The sequence below is a fragment of the Gordionus sp. m RMFG-2023 genome, chromosome 3, assembly GCF_954871325.1.
Source record: "Gordionus sp. m RMFG-2023 chromosome 3, tfGorSpeb1-WG-v2, whole genome shotgun sequence".
Taxonomy (NCBI): Eukaryota; Metazoa; Nematomorpha; class Gordioida; order Chordodea; family Parachordodidae; genus Gordionus; species Gordionus sp. m RMFG-2023.
In genome coordinates, this window is record NC_088777.1 from 52836115 (window position 1) to 52850163 (window position 14049).

The window sequence follows — 14049 nt, forward strand, 5'->3', positions numbered from 1 at the left end:
GTACAATTTATACCCATCTCCAATCATCAAAGTCTTCTGTCCTTTCCATTTCGTCTCTTGTATGCACGCTATATCAACTTTTCTCTTGTTCAACATCGATGCCAATTCCCAGTCTTGTCTTCTTTGCTTTGACCTTCCTTTACTTTATTTTTCACAGGATGGATGTCTACACCCTGCGCGTCTCATGGAGGGAACGCCCTAACTTTCATATTCATATTTCCATTAACTTCTGTCATTTTGTTTATTGGACAGGTATCCTTAGCACCCGGCTGTCCAGGCCTGTCGGTGACCGGGGTGTCATCTCTAAGCTCCGAAATTCATCATACCATATGTCTTTACACATCAGTCACCGAAGAAAAACTTGAAAGTTTTTGTTCCTTACCAGGATTGAACCTGCGTCTTTGTTCATGTGTTTCCAATCGTACATCTTACCCATTAGGCCCCGGCGATAAAATTATATATATATACATATATATATATACAATTAATAATTAATATTAATATCTCAATTTATCATCACATCGCACTCATCTATTTATATTTTTAAAATCGGGATTTTTTTTTAACATTATATAATTTAAAAGGCTTACCATTTGGCAATTAATTTATATGGCTAGCTTAATTATATCTAAAGATAATTATAATTTAAAGGGAAAATGTTTTGCCCAAAATGACCCATTTTTTCAACCTTAGCTGAGACGTATTTTGGAGTTAGAGGCTAAAATTTTATATTTTTTTTTAGCTATAATATCCAATACAAGTTTCTAGTAAAAATCTAAGAAAAATCTTAGGGGTACGAGTTGAAACTCATCTAGATTTATCATGGAATTCACTATATATATATCATTTTTTATATTTAAAAATAATCAATATTAGCAGCTTAAAAACGTCTCACGGGAAAGAGTTTATTCTTTCCCAAACATTTTTTTCGGTAAAATTATGATTAAAAAATTTATATTTTTTTTTTTCATTTAATACTATATTTAAAATAACAAATTTTCACAAATTTTCTTTTACAAATTAAAAATATATTATAAAACTGAATTTTTTAAAAAAATATATGTATATAAAAGAACTGAGAAAAAAAATTTTTTTTTATAAAGGGTACAAATCACACTAGAGAATAGTGATTGCTTAAAAAATTGGACCGGCAGATTTCCAGGGAAATCTGCTGCCTGCGAAGGTAAAATGCTTCATTGGGGTCCATGAGATCTGCCTTAATTTATTTCCTATGGTTTTAATGAAATTGAAAGCATCACTTCTGAACATGCCTAGGGTATTAGTAACAATTGGGATAAACACGGTTTGGTGAGCAAGCATATTTGTTTTTTTATAAGATTTCGACATTTTCGATGGCAGGAAATGAGAGATTAGACTTGGCGGCAAAATCGACACAGGTATGGTCCCTAGCAAGTGGGAGACCATTGGTCCAGTAAATGAGAGATATGCCATCAGGGTGTATGGCGTTTTCGTTTGAGAAGACCAGTGGTTCGAGGGTGGAATATTAATTTTTTATGAGCAGCTAGGAGAATGTTCTTAATAGATTTATGACGCGGTTGTCGTCCATGGGAGAACTTGCAGGGCAAGATGCTAAGCTTTCGATTCGATATGAAGGCCGCAGTCGATGCAAATGTATGGAATCACAGCATTACAGCCAAGGTGGAGTGCTATGGAAATGCGTAGCTGTTCGTCAGTCAAGATTGGAACTGGAGATGGCTTCCAGCCATGTAACCTGAGCTTGCATATAATACTAAATTATTGAGATTGTCCTCAAAGGGCCTGTTCTAAATAAGGTATTCAATGGAACAGATAAATATCCCAGTCAATGCTGAAAGCGGGACGACAAAGGGTGGGTGAGCATGTTGTCCCAAAAGGTGAACTGCGAGAGGTCAGTATCTAAAAGAGTGGATCCATTATCGATGAGCAGCAAGACGAAATGAGATAAAGGCTGAGAGGGAAAGTCGTATCGGGGATCGGATACCAATACCACCTGACTTACCATGATGGGTGGTTCGAGATAAGATGAATTGGAAAATTTAAGGTTTAATATGTTTTTAGAAGACCCTTAACAGGTCGTAAAGGATTTAGGTATGTTGAAATAATTTTTTATTAAAAAAAAAAATTGATGGGATGGGAGTTAATTTAATAATGTATATAATTGGATAAATTGTTAATTTCACCTCCTATCGGTTATCCTAGATGTGTCATCTCGTCCCCTGTTGATGCCGTGATATGCATGTCTGAAGGGATAGAAGTGGGACTTAGAAAGCAAATCTCACATTAACGGAGGTTGAAAGATAGTCCTGTTATATGTGTGAGATTCTTAATGATGAGGGGGATGGACCTAATTGTGGAGAGGTTGCCCGAGACTATGCCGTCATCAAGATACCAGGAATTTAAGGTAAGCTATTTTAGTAGACTTCTGTCAACTGGCATATCCAAAGACTTACGACTTTAATATACACTTCAATACTTCTAAGTATATTTTAATTTACATATATATATAAATCTTTCTAACTATAATTAATTTTTTTTATCATTATAATTGTAAAATTATATTTAGCTAATAATTTTTATTTTGAATTAGTTAACATTAGAATTCTTATTAGGCTTTACCATAATTTAAATTTCATAATATACTAATTGCTTTATAAAGTTTTCGCTGTTAGAGCATTAACCAAAAGTAATTAAAAAAAGTGAACGGCATCATTAGAAAATCTAAAAAAATTAAAATATATATCTTTGAATATTTGACATAAGAACTTGTATTTTATTAGATTTAATTTTAAAACCAGTAATATTTATAAGTTAAGATTTAGAGAATATTTATGCCATAAATTATTTTATATTCCACATCTATTATTATTTTTTAATGATAAAATTAGTTTTTTTTCAGGAATCACGATATTAAATTTTATCATAGTATTAAAAGTTTTAAAATGGTAAAATACTAATACTCATTATATGAAAGTTAAAACCCTCTTTTAATACTTAGACGAGATTATAATATTTAAGGTATTCTATAATAATAACCTAAGATTTAGTAAAATCAAGCCAATTAAATTGCGTTAGTAAATATTACATATCTTAAATTATACAGAAATAGAATTCTTTTAAAATATTATATGGAAATCAGCTATTAATATAAAATGAAATTATAAAAATTTTTATAGTTTTATAAATTTAAAAATTTTAATTTAATGGTCAAAAGGTATCATTTTTATATTATTTTACTATTTATCTATAAAAAACTTACCAGGTTTATGGATTGTCAAGGCATAACTGACTTTTATTAAAAACGATTTTGAATAATTTTAATAATTAAAAAATTTTGAATTTATTATATAGGTAAGGGTTTGATGATTTTTTTCATAGTATTTTGTACAAAAATTATTTTCGCACATATTATGCTTCAATAAATTACACAAGTAGCCTTGGTATTCTCATACTTATTTCTAAAATAAAGTTTAAAGAAGATTTTGAAAAGTAATCTACATTTTCAAAATATACAAAGCGGCTTACTTATTTGAAGTGTAATTAGATATTGTAAAAATAAAATGCATATATTATGAATGTATACATAAGATTTATATTATAAAAAAAATATAAAGATATCAAACTGACGCTAAGTTGAATATGGTTGATGGTTTAGTTTTTTGGGAAATGCCACAAATGCTATCTAATAATCGTTCACATTCCTATTACAGTTATTTCCTTGATAATGAATATATAAACGATGAAATTGATAACTAAGGCACTTAACGCTACGGTATTAAAAAATTATAAAATTATATTACAAAATTTTGATTAATCTAAATTAAAAATATGACTCTTTTTGCCTGAAAGTAAAATGTCATTTATATTTATTAAATAAAATTTAAAACAAATATAACCTAAGAAATGAGATTGTGCATATATTTTAAGGTATAGAAATAATCGTTTACAGTAATTCTATATATCTCTAATTTAACTTCTAACTTAATAATGTTTAGTTCTATATAGATACGAATCCTAAATCATTAGAAGATATCTTAGCTGAAGAAGATGTAGATTCGAATTTAACATACGGGATGAAATTTGTATCCAATGAAACTCACATTTATTTAATGATTATAAGTACATTACTAACAAAACAGCTACAAGGGTAAATATATTTAACCTTTCTAAATTCGTCTCATATACATATCTTTTAAATTCTTTATTTAAAGTATTTATACAACCATACCGGAGATTACTTGAAGTTCATGAATTCCACGAATCATATATAATTCTTAAAGGTTCATTGAGGTACCCATTCTCAAAATTAATATCCATATTATTCAAGTATAATAATGGTTCAATTCTCTATTCAAGTCCCAAAGTTAATGTCATCCTGCAAAATTGTCAAGATAACAACAGTAAAATTATTATTTTAATTCTATTCTATTCTATTATTATGTATTATTATACTATTTAGGCCTTGGCCTTCCCAACTTTGAATCTAGCTATGAAAAAAGTTAATTTAAAAAAAATAAATTTTATTTATTTATATAATATTGCTATTGCCATTCAAAAGCAATTTATATAGATGAACAAAGTCTTTCTCATTACGTGACATTTGAGGGAATTTACAATTTGGTTATCTCCGAAGGAAATAAGACAATCTTTATAAAGTTGATTAGAAATATAAAATTGATAAATATTAAAATAAAAATTATATAATAGAAATCTGCCTTTGTATCCCTTTAGTAATTTAGCACATCCCCACTTGCACTTCATTGATTTAATATACACATCCGTGATCCAATATTACTATGGTAGACATGCTTACAATTTAAACATATTCCACACTTCTTGAGGATATGAAAAAATCATTAAAATATTGGGAAGACTTTCATATTTCAGAAAATATGACGGTAATATTTAACCATTTTCAATTGATAAAAATTATATTTTTGGTCTACAAAGCTAGCTTAGATCTGTTTATTTGCTAATAGCAATTCAGGATCCCTTTGGAGTCATAAATTGATTAATCGGTCTTAGTTATAGGATGGGTAACAACCTAATAATCAATCAAATTCACAACTTTAAGTTTTAGCATTTTTACAAACGAATAATATTTTTTGTATATCTTTTTTTTAGTATCCTATTGTATTTTAAAAAATATATTATATCATTTTCTAAAAATAATTAATAGGTTTAAGTTAGCATATACATACACTACATTATGTATATATCACAAAATTATTTTAATAAAAAAAATTAGATGATAGATTATACATGTAAACTCCAATAGATCTGCTCTTTGCACTATAATATTAATCTGCATCAATAATGGTTCATCGAATTCACCTAGGAATGAATCAATATGTAATGAGGAAATGTATTTATTAATAATTTTTTTTTATACAATAGCCATTATTATTATAGATCAAATTCCCCATTTTTCTATTTTCTAACCTATTCGATTTCCTACTAATCTTACTTCTTTATTATTATTATATAAACCATTATTTTAGGCAATCGTTGAACAGAACAATGCATCTTTGACCCTGGAAATTTATTACAATGACATTGTCGAGAATATTATACAAAATGATCCTATAATTTATAGCATAATGTGTTACGTGAATTTGTCAGAGAACGAAGCAGATCATAAATGTAATTACTACTTGGAATGTTACGAAACATTTCTACATATTATATTTATGATATTAATTAATTAAAGAATTCCTAAAAATTTAAAATTAATAATTATATTATAAATAATATTTTGGTTATAATTTTTACTATGTTATATCCATTTTAATAAAATATTCACTGGAAAGGTTTACTATTAAATTTACTGAATGAATCTGATATTTTAGTAACGCATACTTGTGTTTTTCTTAAAATCTATATAATATATTTATATGTTAGTGGAGGTTTAAATAAATAAAGGGGATGCATTTATCTCTTAATTAAACCTGGATTTACATGATTATATTAGAATGTCATTTCTAATATTCCGCATAGCCATACCTCATGGCCCCCTGTGATCAACCTTAAGTTATATTGATTGTCTAATAAGCAAAATAAAGATCATTTTAGAATTTTTTTGAGATAAACCAGACCTTGTAATCTAAAACTCTTAGCCTTAAGGAATAGCCATTGTAATCGTAGTTAAAGGGAGTATTTTTTTAACAAGAAGTTGTTTCACGTTTAACGATAATAAAATTTTGATATCTTTTTATAACACCTTCAATTTTTCTAAAATTTTCCCCATCATAATATATATTTAAAATAATGTCGCACTTTTAATACCACCGATTTCTATACAAGATAAAAAATAAATATGGATTAAAAAATATTTCCATATATCGTTCATTTTTTTTCAATATCAGTAACTCTATATATTTTTATGTGTTGCAAAAACCTAAACATTGATTTACTTAATATTATTAATACAACCGATGATATTATTATGGGAAAACATTTTGTAATTTATTATCATTATTATATTATTTAAACTAAAATTTCTATCTGGATTCGGCTCGTGTAGTATAGTTAAATGGCGCAATTTTTAAAAACGTTAACCTATATTTTAGCCAAAAATATTTATTATAAACCTCACATCCAGTTTGCATAACGCAGGTGATTGTCAGGCTTTGATACATTTTACTCATATTTATTTAGATAACAATGTTCTATACACTTTAACTTCTTATTTATTATTACTATTACTCAAAGATTATATTTTAACCTTTTGTATCAATTATATCAAAACTAATGATACTATTCTGATCCTTATCCCATTCTAAAAAAGAAATAGTATACATTAATTATAGATAATTTATTAAAAATTACTTGATATTTCCCCTTTCCACAATTTATATTGAACTTATACCTTATTAAACACAAGGCCCATTATAGCCCGGTAACATATATAATTTACTAGATCAGCCTATATAAATTAACAATAGGTTTGCTACTACCGACTAAATATTCACTTCATTTTTTAACTGCTAAAACTATTGTGAATCCTTCTTTCTCGATATTGTAATATATTATTTTAAGCAACTGACCAATACTTTAGACACAAATTCAATTGTCTCTCATGACAATTTTTCTCAACATGGAGCATTACTGCTCCCATACCCTTATTGGAAGCCATCCGTTAAAATATATAATTCATTATCACTGCCATATTGCGTTAATATTGGCTTATTAAACAATCTGTTGTTGATCTAGTAAACGCTTCCCTTTCATTAATATCCCGATAAAATTGTTTGCCTTTTTAACAATATCATATAAAATATATGCCAGTTTTGAGAACTCGATAAACCTTGATTGATAAAAGTCTTAACCATGAATATAACTCATCTTGATTCTTAGGTTCAGCCATCTTCATAATAGGTTCAATTTTTTCTTTATTTAATTGGCTATATACCCTTACAACCTATTAAGTAACCTGAATATTTAATAGTATCTTAAACAAATTTGCACTTCTTAATATTTCTTAATAAGCCAAATTCATCCATGTTTTCAAATTATTAAAGTGATCCTCGGCATATTTACCAAAAATCAATAAATCCTCTAAATAATATAACCCCACTCACGTCTAATAATATTTTATCCATAATTTTTTGGAAATATGAAGTTGTAACTGTCAGCACAAAAAGTAACTTTTTGAATTGAAATAGACCAGTGCTAGTAGACACAGTTAGAAATTTTGAAGCAATATTTGTAATTAGGCTGAAAAAAATCTCGCTTCCAAAATAACATTCCATTTCCCACCTTAGCAAAAATATCACTCCACCTTGTGTTGTATTATTATCAGGGTTGACAGTCGGTCACGGTCAGTTGACAGAAGGAGTATTTGACCTGGTCAAATACTCTAAAATGTTATTAATGAATAACTATATTGATTTAATCAACATACAATCATCCCATGATTATACAATTTCTCCACCTGAAGAAAAAAAAATAAAGATAGGTTTGAAAAAGAAAACAATCCAAATACATGTGCTCACACTGAACTGCTGATTATTTATTGTATTCCCAATAAAGGGGATTATCCTACTAGTAGTTAGTTGGATGTAGCATGCGATATAATATAAGAATATGGCATTTTACAAGATATTTTAGTGATATCATAAATTTCAGAAGAACGACAATAGGTAAAATTTATGGAAAGCAGTAACTTTCATAAAAACCAATCAGATTTCGGGCTCAAGTTATTGAAATGGGCATTTCCCACCTTTAACATTAAGAGAAGTTTATAATAACTTATTAATAAATTCCTAGTTTTACTTCTTATTTAGTAAAATTTGCCAGTTTGGAGCAGTATTCCTACGGAGAGAAGAAATTGATTAAAGATTTCGACAACCAGAAAATTCGTAAGAGCATATCATAACCTAAGATTGATTAAATACTAAAGAAAATGATAATATTGAATAGATCAAAACATTTAATTATAGAATTTAGAAAAATATAATTTAATTTATAGATTCTTTTTTTTTTACTATTATATATAAAATAAAGTTAATATTGTCTTAAAAAACATTTATTTGAATTTGACCGTATTTGACCATATTTGGATGCACAACCCTGATTATTATAATATATTTTATATATAAATAATTATTGAGGTGAAAATTGATAAAAAATTTATTAATTATTATCTTCGTTTCTGTGTTAAAAAAATTGTATCTGTAATTATTCAGATATAGTTAAGAAATGAAGAGAAAATTAAAAAAAGGAAAAGTCTATTGTCTATTTTAAACAAGAATTTATTGTCAAATCCTTTAAAACCTTTGAAAATAAAATTCAACTTTTTTAATTGCATATTTACGTTAAGCCAATAAAGGCACAAATTCGTAAAATATAATCTTTTTTTAAGCAAAAATTAAAGGTGTGGCCATTCTAATAATCTTGCAGACGTTATAATATCTTTCTTGTGTCATTGATTGAAATGGTACCCTCTTAAACCTTAAATATTTAGCTATTATTAAAATGTTAATTTTTCAAATTTTTAACTTCCTAAAAATTTTTTTATCTTATCGTATTATCGTATGCACTTTTATTTATTAACTCTATGTCAAAATTAAATTAAATTATATCAAATACCTTGATCCAGTCTTTCGAAATCGGCTAAGTAGACATATAAATCTATATCCATCTATAAGGCTTAAAACTTTCCATAAAAAATTTTTAAATTATTTTAGCCAATACATAATATTCGTATAAAATATCAGATTTGAGTAATTTTTTTACCAAACACAAAATATAATATTACCATATTTTTTTTAAATGATAGTAAAATTGTTTTAAAATTATTTTTTACGTATTTTTCATGAATATATCTAAAATACATTTTAGCACTAAACACATTTTGACTAATTATTAAAGAAATTGGCCGAATAGATGAAAAGTTAAAGGGGGTGGCTAGTTTCCGCCATAAGATTTTTAATGTATACTACCAATTTTTCGTAATATTCCAAATAAAAAGTGTAGTCACTTATTTAAGTTTTTATTTGTTTTCTGAAATATTGCTTTCCCACACACTTTATGCTATAAACTATATAATTATTTTCTAAACTACTATATAGCATCATTTTGATAAATTTTTATGGTCAAAATTGCACTATGTTCTTTGAAGACTGTCTTAAATAATTGTTCATAGAATAGGAAAGAAAGAAGATTGAGTTTTTCACAATTAAAAAATGGTATTTGAATATAATAAATATATATAATGTATTGTATTTTGAATAATATATTTCATTATATATTGCTTCCTTCCTGAGTGAATTAGTTCATGACCGCTATTGATGCCAATGAGTACTGAAGTACAAGAAGCTGATCTAAAAGCGTTTACCTATATTGTATCATATTTTTTTATATTAAAATTTTATATTGTGGCATTATTATAAATTTAAACTCTTTGGATTGTTTTAAGAAAACCCGATAATAAGGTGTTTAAAATTTACCAAATTTTTTTTTAAACTAATAAGCATTTGAAATGCTGGAATTATTATTATTTGAATTCTTCCTTTGAAGGAATATATACATATTTAAGCTAAATAAATTTGACTCCATTACTTAGCGAACTTACCTAATATAGGAAATAAAACAAATATAGATTACCATGTTCAAAAGATGTATGAAGATATATATATTATTAGAGGCTTAATTTTTAGAAATCAACAGTTAAGTGGGGAAAAATTTAACGAAAAATATATATATTAAAAAAAAAATACCTTGCTAATAAAAAGTCAAAATAAAAAATATATTACACGGAAATAATTTTCGTAAGATTTAATAAACAAATTTTTAGAGGATTTCATACAACTTATATTTATTTATCTCTGCAAGTTTTTAATGATGTAAGTCATTTTGTCTATAATCTTTTAATATCATAAATGTTGTATTGATTTGATATTGATAGTACGTAAATTGGGTTGGAACCAATATCATATAGGCATAGCTGCTAATAATTTCGGGATTCGCGCCTATAAAAAACTAAGCAATATTAAAATATAAGATAAAAGGTATATTATTGAAAATTCATTTTAGGTTATCGCCATCAGCGGCGATTTTCTTAAATTTATAATAAATCAAAAATATTAGATATTTTTGAATATTTATAGTAAAAATTTCAATAATTTATGTTGGGAATTTCTTGCAGCCCATCTCCCATTTTTGGATAAATTTTTAAAATCTTTAGTTTTTTATAAATTATATCTTATCTATTATAAATATAATATAAATTAAATTAAAAATGGTAAATACAATGTACTAGAAAAAATATAAATTTTAATATAATAAACAAATTTCGTTTAGTTAAAGTGAATGTACTATATAAATTGTTCTGTTTATAAAAAATTAATTAAGCAATTTATTGAACTGCTAGCTAAGATTAATATTTAAAAAAAATTCAATAATCTATAATAATATTTCAAAATATTTTGGGATTTTTAAAAATTTATATACAAGATGCTCATAATGTGGATAATTTCTATGGTACTGAAAACATTTTCTGCAGGTTAATGATTTAAGTTTCAATAATATTTGAATATACATATATCATATTTTAGTAGACTTCTGTCAAATGGCATATCCAATGGTTTACGACTTTAATCTGCACTTCAATTCTACTGAGTATAGTTTATTTTACATATGTATATATATATACATTATATATCTTTTTAACCATAATTTTTTTTTTATCATTATAATTAAAAATATATTTTCATAATGGTTAGGTATTTTGCTAGTTAATAAATTTTTTTATGGAATTAGTTAACATTAGAATTGTAATTAGGCCCGACCATTTTTTTAACTTTAATAATTTATTTGATTTAAAAAGTTTTCGCTGTTAGATATTCACCGAAAGTAACTAAAAAAGAGAACGGCATCATTAGAAAAATTAATAAATATAAAATTACAATATATATCTTAGAATAGTAGCACAGGGACGAATTTTTTAGGAAAATATATCAAAATAGCGATATTAGGTTTAATCATGGTATTAACAGTTTTGAAATGATTAAATACTAATATTCATTATATGAAAGTTAAAGCTCTCTTTTAATACTTTGATAGGTCTTGTGTTTAAAAATTATATTGTTAAAGGTATTCTATAATAATAACCTAAGATTTTATAAAATCAAGGAAATTAAATTGCATTTACATATATTATATATCTTAATAATTATAATTATACAGAAACAGAATTCATTTACAATATTATAAATTGAAACCATCTTTTAATAATGAAATGGAATTATTGATATAAAGTTTTTCTTTTATAAATTTTAAAATTTAAATTTAATAGACAAAGGTGTCACTTTTATATTATTTTACTTGTAATAAATATATTTATCTATAGAAAACTTACTTGGTTTGTTGATTATCAGGGCATAACTAACTTTTATCAAAAGCGATTTTGAATAAAATTTTAAATAAGATTTCTGAATGTATATTATAGGTAAGGGTTTGATTTATTTCATAATATTTGTACGACAATTATTTTCGGACCAAATAGCCTTGGTATTCACATTACTCTTTGTAAAAATCTAAAAAATTTGAAGTTTACCAACGAGGGTTACTACCTACGTGAAAGATTAGCCCTCAATATAATAAAATCCAATTACCTCAGCTTCATATTCTCAATGACTGATACCCCCTAATCACAGAATCGGCGATGAGAAGAGCAATTAAGAACAAGAAAGGGATATTCAGATGGAAGTCAACAAAAGAACCAAACCCTAATCACAGAATCGGCGATGAGAAAAGCAATTAAGAACAAGAGAGGAATATTCAGATGGAAGAAGAAAAACTGAAGGGAAAACTATGAAAACTCATAATTCTTTTAAATCATTTGCTCAATTTATTATATTAATTTACTATATATTTATTTATATTATTTAAATATATTATTATTTATCCTTAAAAAATATACTAACAAATGTGATTTTTTAAATTGACATATTAATGAAATTTACTATTATATTGATCGTTATTTTATCATACATTTTATATTACGCCTATTAATTAAATATGAAATAACATAAATAAGTTAAATAATAAAATAAATATTAAAATTAGATAATTTGTATATGAAATGCATATATTATGAATAAATATTTGATATAAATTATAAAAAAATTAAAGATATCGAACTGACGCATCGTTGAATATGGTCAACGGTTTAGTTATTTGGGAGATACCACAAAGGCTATTTAATAATTTTTCACATTTCTATTACAGTTATTTCCTATATGAAGAATACTTAAACGATTTGAAATTAATTACCAAGGCTTTTAACGCTACGGTAATAAAAAAATTATATTTATATGTAATATTTTGGTTAATAAATATTAAAATATGACTTTTTTGTATGAAAGTATACTGTTATTTAAAATTTTTAATTTAGCCGATTTAATAAAAAAAAACGGTTTGATTTAGCCATAAAATACCCTATCTATCTGCCATCATTTAGAGAAATCTTGAGTTGACTAAATTTTAATTTAGCCGTTATTTAAAAATCTGTAAAATCGAGGCTTTTACCATTTTCATATTTGAAATGATGAATTTAAAGTGTATAAATTAGAGTTTACAAAATAAAACTCTAAATATCTCTAATTAAAAAAATCTAATTTAAGAATAATCTTTTACAGGGTTAAATTTCAAATATCTATAATTAAATTTCTAATCTAACAATGTTTAGTTTTATATTGATACGAATCCGGAATTATTAAAAGATATCCTCGCCGTAGAAGATATCAATTCGAATTTAACATATGGGATGCTATTTTTATCCAATGAAATTCACGTTTATAATTTTAATGATTATAAGTACATCACTAACGAATCTGCAACAATGGTAAATATATTTAACCCTTCTATATTTATCGCATGTATCTTTTAAACTCTTTATTTTCAAAGTTGCGATTTGTGCAACCATACCGGGGATTACTTAAAGTTCATGAATTCCACGAATCATATATAATTCGTTGAGAGGTCCATTCTCGAAATTATCATCCATATCATTTAAGATATTGAACTTTAAATTTATTAGTTCAACGCTTCATTCAAGTCCCAAAGTTAATGTCATCCTGAAAAATTGTCTAAATAACAACAGTAAAATTACTTTAATTCTATTTTATTATGTGTTCCTATTCTACATAGGCCTTGGTTTAGCTAACTTTGAATCTAGCTTTGGAAAAAGTTAATTTTAAAAAATAATATTTATTCTTTAGTCATCCATATGATAATTAAATTGTCAAAGCAATTTATATAGATGAACAAAGTCTTTCTCATTACGTGTCATTTGATGGAATTTACAATTTGGTTATCTCCGAAGGAAATGAGACAATCTTTATTAAGTTAATATAAATATAAAATTGATAAAAATTAAAGAAAAAATTATATAATAGAAATCTGCCTTTGTATCCCTTTAGTAAGTTAGCACATCCCCACTTGCACTTCCTTGATTTAATATACACATCCGTGAATCAATATTACAATGATGGATATAATTACAATTTGAAAATATTCCAGACACCACTTGAAGATATGAAAAATGCA

General features: G+C 25.7%; 1 long non-coding RNA gene across 1 annotated transcript; it reads left to right on the forward strand.

The window, feature by feature from the left end:
* The first annotated feature begins 3667 nt into the window (after window positions 1-3667).
* LOC135926559 (uncharacterized) lies at window positions 3668-5182 on the forward strand. Its single transcript, XR_010571912.1, has 6 exons — window positions 3668-3769; window positions 3993-4144; window positions 4209-4397; window positions 4457-4495; window positions 4556-4652; window positions 4705-5182. It is a non-coding gene; the product is annotated as an uncharacterized LOC135926559 (long non-coding RNA).
* Window positions 5183-14049: the final 8867 nt, after the last annotated feature.